General features: G+C 43.3%; 1 pseudogene; it reads right to left on the reverse strand.

Annotated features, from left to right (window-relative positions):
• Positions 1 to 280: 280 nt before the first annotated feature.
• On the reverse strand, positions 281 to 398 carry LOC126482969 (5S ribosomal RNA; annotated as a pseudogene).
• Between the last annotated feature and the right edge of the window lie 13554 nt (positions 399 to 13952).

Here is a 13952-nt window from a genome sequence, read left to right on the forward strand (position 1 = left end):
CAAGACTCAGTTTTTTCTTTATGGGTAATAATAGAGTTATGAGACGAAAGTGTCAAAAACTTGGCTTAATTTTACTACACTACTCAGTCTTCAGGCAACGAGTGGCCTACGGGGACCATCCGACCGCCGTGTTATCCTCAGTGGATGATGCGGATAGGAGGAGCGTGGGGTCAGCACACCGCTCTCCCGGTCGTTATGATGGTATTCCTGGCCGAAGCCATTACTATTCGGTCGAGTAGCTCCTCAATTGGCGTCACGAGGCTGAGTACACCCCGAAAGATGGCAAGAGCGCATGGCGGCTCGGATGGTCACCCATCCAAGTGCCGACCATGCCCGACAGCGCTTAACTTCGGTGACCTGACGGGAACCAGTGTATCCACTGCGGCAAGGCCGTTGCCCTTTTACTACACTACTGGCCATTAAAATTGCTACACCACGAAGATGTTGTGCTACAGACGCGAAATTTAACCGATAGGAAGATGATGCTGTGATATGCGAATGATTAGCTTTTCAGAGCATTCACACAAGGTTGGCGCCGGTGGCGACACCTACAACGTGCTGAATTGAGGAAAGTTTCCAACCGATTTCTCATACACAAACAGGAGTTGACCAGCGTTGCCTGGTGAAACGTTGTTGTGATGCCTCGTGTAAGGAGGAGAAATGCGTACCATCACGTTTCCGACTTTGATAAAGGTCGGATTGTAGCCTATCGCGATTGCGGTTTATCGTATCGCGACATTGATGCTGCGTTGATCGAGATCCAATGACTGTTAGCAGAATATGGAATCGGTGGGTTCAGGAGGGTAATACGGCACGCCGAGCTGGATCCCAACGGCCTCGTATCACTAGCAGTCGAGATGACAGGCATCTTATGCGCATGGCTGTAACGGATCGCGCAGCCACGTCTCGGTTCCTGAGTCAACAGATGGGGACGTTTGCAAGCAACAACCATCTGCACGAACAGTTCGACGACGTTTACAGCAGCATGGACTGTCAGCTCGGAGACCATAGCTGCGGTTACCCTTGACGCTGCAATCACAGACAGGAGCGCCTGCGATGGTGTACTCGACGACGAACCTGGGTGCACGAATGGCAAAACGTCATTTTTTCGGATGAATCCTGGTTCTGTTTACAGCATCGTGATGGTCGCATCCGTGTTTGGCGACATCGCAGTGAATGCACATTGGAAGCGTGTATTCGTCATCGCCATACTGTCGTATCACCCGGCGTGATGGTATGGGGTGCCATTGGTTACACGTCGCATTGACGGCACTTTGAACAGTGGACGTTACATTCCAGATGTTTTACGACCTGTGGCTCTACCCTTCATTCGATCCCTGCGAAACCCGATATTTCAGCAGGATAATGCACGACCGCATGTTGCAGGTCCTGTACGGGCCTTTCTGGATACAGAAAATGTTCGACTGCTGCCCTGGCCAGCACATTCTCCAGATCTCTCACCAATTGAAAACGTCTAGTCAATGGTGGCCGAGCAACTGGCTCGTCACAATACGACAGTCACTACTCTTGATGAACTGTGACATCATGTTGAAGCTGCATGGGCAGCTGTACCTCTACACGCCATTCAAGCTCTGTTTGACTCAATGCCCAGACGTATCAAGGCCGTTATTACGGCCAGAGGTGGTTGTTCTGGGTACTGATTTCTCAGGATCTATGCACCCAAATTGCCTGAAAATATAATCACATGTCAGTTCTAGCATAATATATTTGTCCAATGAGTCCTGTTTATCATCTGCATTCCTTCTTGTTGTAGCAATTTTAATGGCCAGTAGTGTATTTTATATCATTTGTATCCTTTGGAACCACATTCTGAGGTAATTCATCATCAAGGTAAAAGCTGTTCATGTAATAGGGATAATATGTGACACCCACTGTAGTACCTCTTGTAGACAACGCTGTAAATAGTTTGGCTTACTGATAATAGCTCCACAGATCATTCACTCCCTTGTGAAGTACGTTGTTAACAATCAGTCACAGTAATGTGCAGAAGCATAATACTAGAGAGGAATTATTTACACTAGGCATTCAACCTTGAAGTAGCATCCAAATCAGAGAGTACAAAGAATTTAGAAAATCTGTGTTGTCAGATCTAAAGGGTGGCCCAATAAAGGCAAAAACTTGGCAGTAAAAGTCGAGCACTGGTCGAAAAGGAGCTACGTAAAATGCTTTTTGTAAACAATTAAGGCGCATCACACACCACGGTCATCTCCGGAGACATTGGTATCAATGAAACTGCTGTCCCCAACTTGCACACGAATTCCAGAAATTTCGAGCGTATGCTCGAAGCGTAAAAGATCTAGGAGTACGAATCTGCAGTGATCTACAGTGGAAGGAACAGACAGAACTAATTGTAGGAAAAACAGCTCCCCACATACCACTGACCTTAATGAGGCGGGGCGGCTTGCTTGTCTTAGCGACAGAGGTAGCCCTAGTGCAAGTCAACTTCATCGGAGGGGTGTCTCCAGAGACACTAGACTAACATTGGATTCCTGAGGAATCAGGTAGCCCTAGTGCAAGTCAACTTCATCGGAGGGGTGTCTCCAGAGACACTAGACTAACATAGGATTCCTGAGGAAGTGTAGCCCCGTTTTCAGTAGTTGCAGGGCAACAGTCTGAATGATTGGCTGATGTTGCCTTGGAACGTTAGCTGACATGGCCTTGTTATGTCAGTCTGCAACAGTCTGAAAAGAAGGGAAAACTGCACCCTTTGCATTGCCCAACAATAAGAAACAATGCACTAAGACTTAATGATTCTCTTGGAAAGAAGTTGTAACATGAAAAAAAAGCGAGAGGATAATGGAATGTAGTCGAAGACGATGAGGGAGTCAGATTATTGCGTTTTGCAATTTGAGCAGCAAAATAACTGATGATGACTGTAGTGGGGAGGACATAAAATGCAGACTGGTCATAGTAAGAGACTCATTTTTGAAAAAAAGTTAACATAGAATATAAATTTGAATGTTTGGAAGTCATTTCTGAAGGTATTTTTCTGGGGTTTAGCCTTGGATGCAGGCGAAACCTGGATGACAAATAGTTCACACAAGAAGAGAATAGAAGCATCTGAAATATGATACTAGAGGAAAAATACTGAAGATTTGATGGGTATGTGGAATAGCTAATAAGGAGGTATAGGAACGAATTGAGCAAGAAGGAAATTTGTGACATAGCTTGGCAGACAGAAAGAATATGCAAATTGAACTTCGAGGGGAAGGAAAGGGAGGGGAAGTAGCTACTGATATCAGGTGCATCTAAAATTTACGCAGGATTATCGGCGACGAGTGAAAATGTGTACAGGAGTAGGATTCGAACCCTCGACCTCCTGCTTACTACGCAACTGTGTTAACCACTGCGCCACCGAGACTCAGTCTATCGTAACTGCATGGACAATCTCCGCATGCCTCTCAAACGACCCACATTCCCTCCTAGCGCCACCACGGATTTATGTGAAAGAATATGCAACAAGGAATCGTCAGTTTTATAATTGAGGGAGATGTGTGTGTGTGTGTGTGTGTGTGTGTGTAGGGGGGGGGGAGGGGTGTTAGGGTAAATATTGTAGAGGGAGATACGATGGGTGCAGTAGTCGTGCAGAGGTGGACAGACTTGCATAGGATAGACGAGTGTGGAGAGCTGCATGAAATCGGTCTTTCGACTGAAGACTCTAGCAACAACAATAACAATGACAACAACAACAACGTTAATGTGAGGTAGTGATTTAATTCACAATAATAACATTTTGTGATGATTGTTTTGTCTTTACTTACAATCGCTAGTTTAATAAAGTTTCTTAAAATAAGCAGTGTTCTGGGTTGGCTGCTCTTTTATTTTGAAATAAACAGTTGTATTTCATTACTAGCAACAGCTGGCCTCGCTTTGCTATCCTTCTGCCCATCTCGTCTTCCTTCCTTCTTCCGACCTTGAGCCTTTTTTTAAAGTTACTGCAAATTCAGATTCTGTAGTTCTACACTAATCATAAACCAATAAGTCATAAATACAACTTTGGTGTTTGCTAATTACATTTCGCTATTTTATATCTATGTATTTAAAAAGTATGTAGTCTATACATGTCCAAACGTTTATCACAGTAACATTTAAAAATTTGAAGTAAATCTGAAAGGTACATTTTGAGATTTTTGGTAACAATGTTTTCCCTTTATACGAGAACACATGTAAATTTATATAGTATATGTATCAAAAATATAAGTATATTGAAGAATTAGGGACCTAAAAACACGCCCATATTAGGATTCAACATAGTGTCACAATTTCAAAGCAATCAGTGAAGAACTTTCGGAGATTTGAGATTTAGAAGAAACGAACATCTGAATTTGTACTCTCATAGAAAATGTAGATGTTCCTAATCGCAGATTTCCGGAAGTTTTTGACCAATCGCTTTGAAATTTTAGCACAAGTTCCATTGGTATATTAGCGCGTTTTTATTTACCTGACTTTTGAAATATATGTGATTCACACATTTTTATAAACTTAATAATAGGGAAACGTTGTTACAAAAAATCTCAAAAACTTGCGTATACATATTTTATACACCATACATTAAAGAATTACGTACCTAAAAACTCAACCGTATTAGAATCCAACGTGTTACGTAGCATATTATTTAGAGGTGCCATGGCCCCAGGAGGAGAGACAGGAGGAGAGCGGATTTTGGTCTCACGCCCGCGCAGCAGACGCTGGCTACCGGGCCGGGCGAGCCGAGTACTTGCTTAACGCTGCATGCAGCACGTTACACATACTCTCTGCAAATCTGAAGAAGTACTGTTAACTATTAACAGATCTTTTTCATACTTAGTGCACCAAATTCTATGGATAACACAACCATACCGATAAAATTCCAAATCAACTTCAGTCCTTCCGGAGACACAGATTTTTACCTAAAACACATAATAACCGTGCTGACATTATAAAACCGAGTTAGGGACTGTAATGTATTTATCTATGATATTAATTGAAACTACAACCAAGAGAATAGTAATCTAATTTACTGGAATTTACGTTACCACAGATTTCTGACGTAATTAAAAATACTTTGGAAAGTTATTATTTGATTGTTTTTTGGTTGTGTGGGTCTTTAGGAGAGACAGAGAGTGAATGGAGAACCTACGTAAAGTGAGAATGTTATATTGTATTAAAACTATGTAAATCTATGCATGAGAAAGTTGTTGTGCAATAAGCGAATTTGTGGCATATGTCGAAGTGAGCTTGATTTTGTAAACGGCAGCCAGAAGGGGGGGGGGGGTGTTGAGTATTAAATTTATTAGTAATTTATTTTGTGGAAAGGAATCGTCTTTTGTTTTCATTAAATTTTATTTAGTTTCGGAATTACGAAATTTCTAGTCTAAATTATTTGTGGTAATGATTGACTGGCATTAGAAATAGACCTACTGCGAGTACAGAAGTGCTCGAGCTGATCTGATTGGCTGCTTAACATACTAGCCACTAGAAATTCAGCATTTTCCGCGCGTTGGAGTAGGGCTTCGTGCCTCAGATCTCGGAGTCGAAATAGTCGCTCGGAAGCAAAAAATTGGAAATTTGTGGTAAGGTCTTATGGGACCAAACTGCTGAGGTCATCGGTTCCTAAGCTTACACACTACTTAATCTAACTTACGCTAAGGACAATACACACACTCATGCCCGAAGGAGATCTCGAACCTCCGAAGGGGAGAGCCGCGCGAACCGTGACAAGACGCCCTAGACCCGTTCGGAAGCCGTCTCCTGGTTAACACGCATGTTAAATCGCGCTGATCAAATTTGTACCAAAATGAAGAAATCCGCGCGTTTGATCGGTTCTCGTGTAGCTGATGAAAAGCAAGTACAGTGTTGAGTATTTTGTGAAAGTTTGGGCATTGTGAGTAGTTTATTTCAGGAGAGATTCGCGTATGAACATTTCTAGTCGTACATAAACTCCGCGTGGCGTGTTTCGTGCAGATCACGAGACGTTATGGCGGGCATTTCTTTACAACAAGCCTACTGACCGATTGAATATGTTAATTAGCAAGTAGTCGTGGTTGAGTGACTGTTTATGGCGTTCAAAATATCGAGTCGAACTAATTACCTTCTCGCTGCTTTCGAGTGTGGACTTGTAAGAGAGAAAATCAGTAACATCGTATAGTTGAGGTCGGGGTATTAAATACGGACTTGACAGACATTTTCCTTGTTTTAAAGACAATAAACCAACTAAAAGCAAATATTTACATTTTTTCAAACGACTTCTGCAAGTATCCCCGAACCAACGATAGTTTAACTAACTTTCAGTTGCTGTCCGTAGACTGGAGTTACGTGGCCTTTGTGTGGTAGGTATTTAGCCGAATGTTCATCAACGCTGCTTTTATCGGCTAAACCAGTAGCTACCATTGCAGACTGAAGGGGCAGAAAACCTGAAGCCTATCATAGTAGGTAGACAGATGGTTTTAAAGAGGCCAATCCGCACCACCGCGAACGTTGTGACAAAATTTCAAAGCAATCGATCAAGAAAGATTAGCCCATCCGCTTCGACATTATCAAGCTACATGACCATATCAGTAACTGTTAAGCGTACAGTACTGACAGATCTACACAGCAGTACGCCAAAAAAGCTAGATGTGATCCCATTCCTAATAAAAGATACGCACAACAGTATCCATACATCCATCCACTTTGATACTCTGGAAACCATACTTAAGTGTCTGGCAGAGAGTTCATTGAACCAGCTTCACAATAATTCTCTGTTATCCCAATCTCGAACAGCGCGTGGAAAAATCGAATACTTCTATCTTTCCGTGCCAGCTCTGATATCCCTTATTTTATTATGATGATCGTTTGTCCCTCTGTAGGTCGGAATCAACAAAATAGTTTTGCATTCGCACGAGGAAGTTGGTGATTGAAATTTCGTGAGAAGACCCTGCCGCAACAAGAAACGCGTTTGTTTTATTGATGTCCATCCCAAGTCTTAAATCATGCCCATGACACTCTCTCCCCTATTTATCGATAATACAACACTTACTGCCTTTCTTTAAATTTTCTCGATGTACTGCGTTAACCCTTTTTGGCAAAGATACCGCACCGCGCAGCAGTACTCCAAAAGAGGACGGACAAGTGTAGAGCAGTCAGTCTCTTTAGTAGATCTATTGCATCTTCTAAATGTTCTGCCAGTAAAATGCAGTCTTTGGCTCGCCTTCCTCACAACATTTTCTTTTACGTTGTTCGTGATTGTAATTCGTAGCTACTTAGTTCAATTTGCGGCCCATTAATTTGATTGATTTATCGTGTAACCTAAGTTTAACGGGTTGCTTTTAGCACTCATGCGGATGACCTTACACTTTTCACTGCTTAGGGTGAATTGTAAATTTTCGCACCATATAGACATCTTTTCTAAATGTTTGCAATTTATTTTGATCCTTTGATCACTTTACTAGACGAGAAGCGACAACATCATCTGCAAACAACCTAAAACAGCTGCTCAGATTGTCTCCTAAATCTTTTATATAGAAAAATAACAGCAGAGGGCCTATAACTCTACCTTGGGGAACACCAGAAATCATTTCTGTTTTACTCTCCCTATCAGTTATGACGAACTGTGACTTCACTGACAGGAAATCACGAATCCAGTCCCATAACATACTCCATAAGCATGCAATCTGACTACAAGCCACTTTGAGGTACGGTGGCAAAAGCCATCTGGAAATTTATAAATACGGAATCAAGGTGGAATCCCTTCGACTCAACACTTCAATCGAGTAAATAGCTAACTGTGTTTCACAAGATCTGTGTTGACTGTCTGTCAAGAACCCGCTCTCTTCGAGGTAATCCAGGACGTTTGAATGCAGTATATGTTCCAGAATCCTGCTGCACAACGACGTTAATGTTACGGGCCTGTAATGTAGTGGATTACACCAGCTGCGACACACACGGTGTAGAACAGATCTGAAGATGGTCATTACTGACTGAAACCGGTCATCGTCAAAGGAATTTATATTATGATCAGAGACTGTAATAAAAAATCATTTGTAGTGGATTACTCCCACTGGCTTTCTTGAACACTGGTGTGACCTCTGGAACTTTCCAATCTGTGCGCACTGTTTTTTTGCCGAGCGAGTGGTTGTGGATGATAAAAATAGAGCTATTGAATCAGCATACACTGAAAGGAACCTAATTGATACGCAGTTTGGATAGAAATTCATTCCTTTAGTAAGCTATTTAAATTGCTTAACTACTCCAAGGATATCTACTTCTAAGTTACTCATGTTGCCAGCAGTCCTTGATTCGAATTCTGGAATATTTAGTACGTCTTCATTGGCGGAGGACTTTCGCAAGGCTGTGTTTAGTAACTCTTCGGCAGCACTGTCATCGATAGTATTTCCATAGAGAACGTGCACAGAAGGCATTGATTGTGTCTTGGTGCTAGCATACTTCACATACGACCAGAATCTCTTTGGATTCTCTGCCAAGTTTAGAGACAAAGTTTCGTTGTGGAGACTGTTATAAGCACCTCGCATTGAAATCCGCGCTTAATTTCGAGCTTCTGTAAAAGAACGCCAGTCTTGGGGATTTTGCGTTGGTTTAAATTTGGCATGCTTTTCTCGTTGTTGTAAAGTAGTCTTCTGGCATGTTTTTTGTACCATGGGTGATCAGCTCGGTCGTTTATCAGTTTATTTGGTATAAATCTCTCGATTTCTGTCGATACTGTTTCTTTGAGCGTTTGGCATTGTTGGCCAGGAGGCACCGTCCGGGGAAGTTTGGTCGCCGGGTGCAAGTCTTACTTCAGGTGACGTCACATTGGGCGACTTGACCGTCGGTGATGCTGAGGACAACGCAGCACCAGTCCGCGGGCGGAGACGACCGCGAACCCAGCCGCGAATCGAACCCGCGCCCGCTGAAGAGGCAAGCCCGTTGCCATTCAGCTAAGCAGGTGGATTGTTTCTCTGAATTCAAGCCACATATGGTCTACACTTACCGGTACACTGTTAATTTGGAAGGAGCGGAGATTGCCTCTCAGGAAGGCGTCAAGTGAATTTTTGTCTGCCTTTTCGTTTATCTGTTTATTCGTTTATTTTTGGAGTATTTGGAAGTTATGGTATTCAGTCTCGCTACGACCATCTTGTGTTTACTAATCCCTCTATTCGTTTTGATGCTTGTTGTTAGCTCAGGATTATTTGTTGCTAAGAGGTCAAGTGTGTTTCCACATCCGTTTACTGTCCGAGAGGCCTCATGAACTGATTGCTTGAAATAGTTTTGAGAGAATGCGTTTAACACAATTTCAGACAATTTTTTTGTGCTTAATTCCCGTTTTAAACATGTGTTTTCTTCAATATATCGAGGGTAAATTGAAGTCACTACCAACTACACTCCTGGAAATTGAAATAAGAACACCGTGAATTCATTGTCCCAGGAAGGGGAAACTTTATTGACACATTCCTGGGGTCACATACATCACATGATCACACTGACAGAACCACAGGCACATAGACACAGGCAACAGAGCATGCACAATGTCGGCACTAGTACAGTGTATATCCACCTTTCGCAGCAATGCAGGCTGCTATTCTCCCATGGAGACGATCGTAGAGATGCTGGATGTAGTCCTGTGGAACGGCTTGCCATGCCATTTCCACCTGGCGCCTCAGTTGGACCAGCGTTCGTGCTGGACGTGCAGACCGCGTGAGACGACGCTTCATCCAGTCCCAAACGTGCTCAATGGGGGACAGATCCGGAGATCTTGCTGGCCAGGGTAGTTGACTTACACCTTCTAGAGCACGTTGGGTGGCACGGGATACATGCGGACGTGCATTGTCCTGTTGGAACAGCAAGTTCCCTTGCCGGTCTAGGAATGGTAGAACGATGGGTTCGATGACGGTTTGGATGTACCGTGCACTATTCAGTGTCCCCTCGACGATCACCAGTGGTGTACGGCCAGTGTAGGAGATCGCTCCCCACACCATGATGCCGGGTGTTGGCCCTGTGTGCCTTGGTCGTATGCAGTCCTGATTGTGGCGCTCACCTGCACGGCGCCAAACACGCATACGACCATCATTGGCACCAAGGCAGAAGCGACTCTCATCGCTGAAGACGACACGTCTCCATTCGTCCCTCCATTCACGCCTGTCGCGACACCACTGGAGGCGGGCTGCACGATGTTGGGGCGTGAGCGGAAGACGGCCTAACGGTGTGCGGGACCGTAGCCCAGCTTCATGGAGACGGTTGCGAATGGTCCTCGCCGATACCCCAGGAGCAACAGTGTCCCTAATTTGCTGGGAAGTGGCGGTGCGGTCCCCTACGGCACTGCGTAGGATCCTACGGTCTTGGCGTGCATCCGTGCGTCGCTGCGGTCCGGTCCCAGGTCGACGGGCACGTGCACCTTCCGCCGACCACTGGCGACAACATCGATGTACTGTGGAGACCTCACGCCCCACGTGTTGAGCAATTCGGCGGTACGTCCACCCGGCCTCCCGCATGCCCACTATACGCCCTCACTCAAAGTCCGTCAACTGCACATACGGTTCACGTCCACGTTGTCGCGGCAAGCTACCAGTGTTAAAGACTGCGATGGAGCTCCGTATGCCACGGCAAAGTGGCTGACACTGACGGCGGCGGTGCACAAATGCTGCGCAGCTAGCGCCATTCGACGGCCAACACCGCGGTTCCTGGTGTGTCCGCTGTGCCGTGCGTGTGATCATTGCTTGTACAGCCCTCTCGCAGTGTCCGGAGCAAGTATGGTGGGTCTGACACACCGGTGTCAATGTGTTCTTTTTGTTCCATTTCCAGGAGTGTATAATTGTATGAGTCGGGCACGTGTTTGAAATTAAACTCAAGTTTTCTTCAAACCTTTCAGTTGTTGTATCATCTGAACTGGTAGGTAGGTAAAACGATACAATCGTTATTATATTCCGATTGCCAATAATGATCTCTATCCATATTAACTAACAATGCAATTTCGGTACATGAGAAACTACTTCTAACAGCAACAAGCACGCCACTGCCAGCTGTCTTCCACAGAAATTTTGACTGAACTTATCTCTGGCTTTAGAACAGGTTAATATCAACACCAGCAGAAAATGGTATAACGGGAGCAGGATTCGCTATGAATAGGAAGGTAGGGCAGAGAGTGTGTTACTGAGAACAGTTCAGCGATCTACTGAATAGAATGAACAGTCTAATAAATATAGACTATGGACAGAGAGTAAATCGAAGAAAGACGAAGGTTATGAGAAGTAGTAGAAATGAGAATAGCGAGAAGCTTAACATCTGATTTGATGGTCACGAGTAGATGAAGTTAGGAATGCTGCTACCTAGGCAGTAAAAAAAACCAATGGCGGACATCAAAAGCAGACTAGCAATGAGAAAAAGGGCATTCCTAAGTAAGAGAAGTCTACTGGTACCAAACATAGGTCTTAATTTGGGGAAGAAATTTCGCAGAATGTACGCCTGGAGTACAGCATTGTACTGTAGTGAAACATGAACTGTAGGAAAACCGGAACAGAAGAGAATCGAAGCATTTGAAACGTGATGCTACAGACGAATGATGGAAATTAAGTGGACTGATAAGGTAAGAACTGAGGAGTTTCTGGGGTGAATGGCAGAGGAAAGGAATATGTGGAAGATAGTGATAAGGTGAAGGGACAGGATGATTAAACATGTGTAGAGACATGAGGGAATGACTACATGACGCTATAGGATGCTGTAGTTGGCAAAAACTCTAGAAATGAAGAGTTCCTGGCACACGAGAGGAATGTGTGGGGGGCCGCATCGAACCAGTCAGAAGACTGAAAACCCCGCATATAAAAAAAAAAAAAAAAAAAAAAAAAATATATATATATATATATATATATATATAATAAAAACAAAAAAATAAAAAAAATACCGACTGTTCATAGGTCTACGTTCTTCCTGTGTTCGACCTGCATCCTTTGAGACTGAAGCCCTTTTTGTGGTTCTCGAGATCCTCTAACCTAAAAAAAACCGTGCAGTCCACGCCACACAGCCCCTGATATCTATGTAGCCGCCTTCTGCTGTAGTGGACTCCTGACCTATTAAGCAGACTCCGAAACCCAACCACCCAAGGGCGCAAGTCGAGAAATCTGCACCCTACACGGTCGCAGAACAGTCTGAGCGTCTGATTCAGACTCTCCACTCGGCTCTGTACCGGAGGTCTGCATTCGGTCAAGTCGACTATGGTACAGATGGTGAGCTATACTTTCATCCCGCCAGCAAGACTGGCAGCCTTTACCACTTCTCATAGCCACTTGAAATCAGAGAGAATCACTTCCGATGCAGAGCGACGCACGTGATTGGTACCGTCTGATATCTCAAAACAAGGCTTAGGATAATTTTAGGGAAAAACACTTAGAAGGAGGACCCACATATTTCGTCATTTGTCATTTCATAGAATGCACTTTACTACTTAACAGCAATTATTATGACTATAAATTAAAAAAAAACTTGACAAAAAATGAATAACAATGCTCACAATAATTTAAGGAATTTAAACAGGATCAATTCATTAACAAAAAAATTGTAACAATTTATACCATTAAGAACAGGGCTTAAAACCAGGAATGTCCTAAGTCCCCAAATGCAAGTAAGAAGTCACACCACCAGGTGTGACTGCAGGTCGGTTCAGCAAACTGAGTTTTACCAATAAAATGAAATACAAATGAGTGCCACTAAAAGTACTAACAATATCCAAGCATAGGTAAAAGTTTAAACAAATAGACAACGTCCCCCAAAACACAGAAAGGATAGCAGGTCACACCAGTGGTTGTGGCTGTTGGAAAGCCCTTAACAATTTATAAACCTTAATAAAATCCCTTAAGCAATAAAACAGACAATCCCCCAAAATACAAGAAAAGCTGGGAATTCATTCAATTTAATCGTGACACCCGGCAGGTACACACCAGCAGAAACCTTAATAATGACCCTTAGACAAATACACAGACCCTCAAAATACAAGAAAAACTGGTAACGCATACAGTTTAAATGTGATTCCCAACTGGTGCACATCAGCAGAAACATAATAATGATCCTTAAAAAATGTATAAAATCCCTCAAAATACAAAAAAGTGACAAATCACAGCAACCAGTTATCACAGGAAACTGCCAGCAACGACGCAAATTTGGCAATGACTGGAGTTAGCTAATGACTATGGATGAAAAAATCAACAGTTCGTACTCATAAGTAAAAGCCTTTAAAACTTAATACTCTCCATAACCAGCAAAATAACGCCTGAAAGATTCAAACAAGCTGTTAAAGGTCAAATATACTCACAAGAAACTTCGGACTTGCAGAAAACACCTTGAGGCTTGTATGCTTCCTCAACTGTAAATATTAGAATAGATCAAGGGTTCTGGAATTAATAGGGCAACATTCTGCCATGCACGTACCAAAACGATCAGATTTACGTAACTTGAGCTGACACGAGGTTGCTGATAGAGACGCCTGGCTGCGGACAAACTTAGACATCGTGGAACTACAGATGTGACGCCACAGCAGGAAGAAAACACTTGTCTGCTCTGGGGCCAGGAAACAGGAACACATAGTCCGCTGCCAGACCTACCCTGCCAACATGCATCAGAAAGAGAACAGCAATCTGCCCAAACAAGGCTACAAACGAGAATATCTAAGATATAGGAAATATCAACTTATTGTGGAAGTGGCTACACGTACAAGTGACAAGCTTGACGCTCCTTGAGATCACATAAAAACTGATGACATGAACTACAACCACCTGCAAATTAATGCCAGGGCACACCCTCTTTAACTGTGGATTGCCTTTGACACAGACTATATTGCAGTCCCAATTACAACTCAGTTTACAACAGAAAGTAATCACACACTTGCAATGAATATGATCTGGAAGAAACAGATTAAAATCAGTTACACTGACTGGTGGCCATCCAAACAATCACTTGGAGTTATGTAATGAACATGACGAGTCTAATTC

This window comes from Schistocerca serialis, chromosome 5 (assembly GCF_023864345.2).
Source record: "Schistocerca serialis cubense isolate TAMUIC-IGC-003099 chromosome 5, iqSchSeri2.2, whole genome shotgun sequence".
In the NCBI taxonomy this organism is placed as follows: Eukaryota; Metazoa; Arthropoda; class Insecta; order Orthoptera; family Acrididae; genus Schistocerca; species Schistocerca serialis.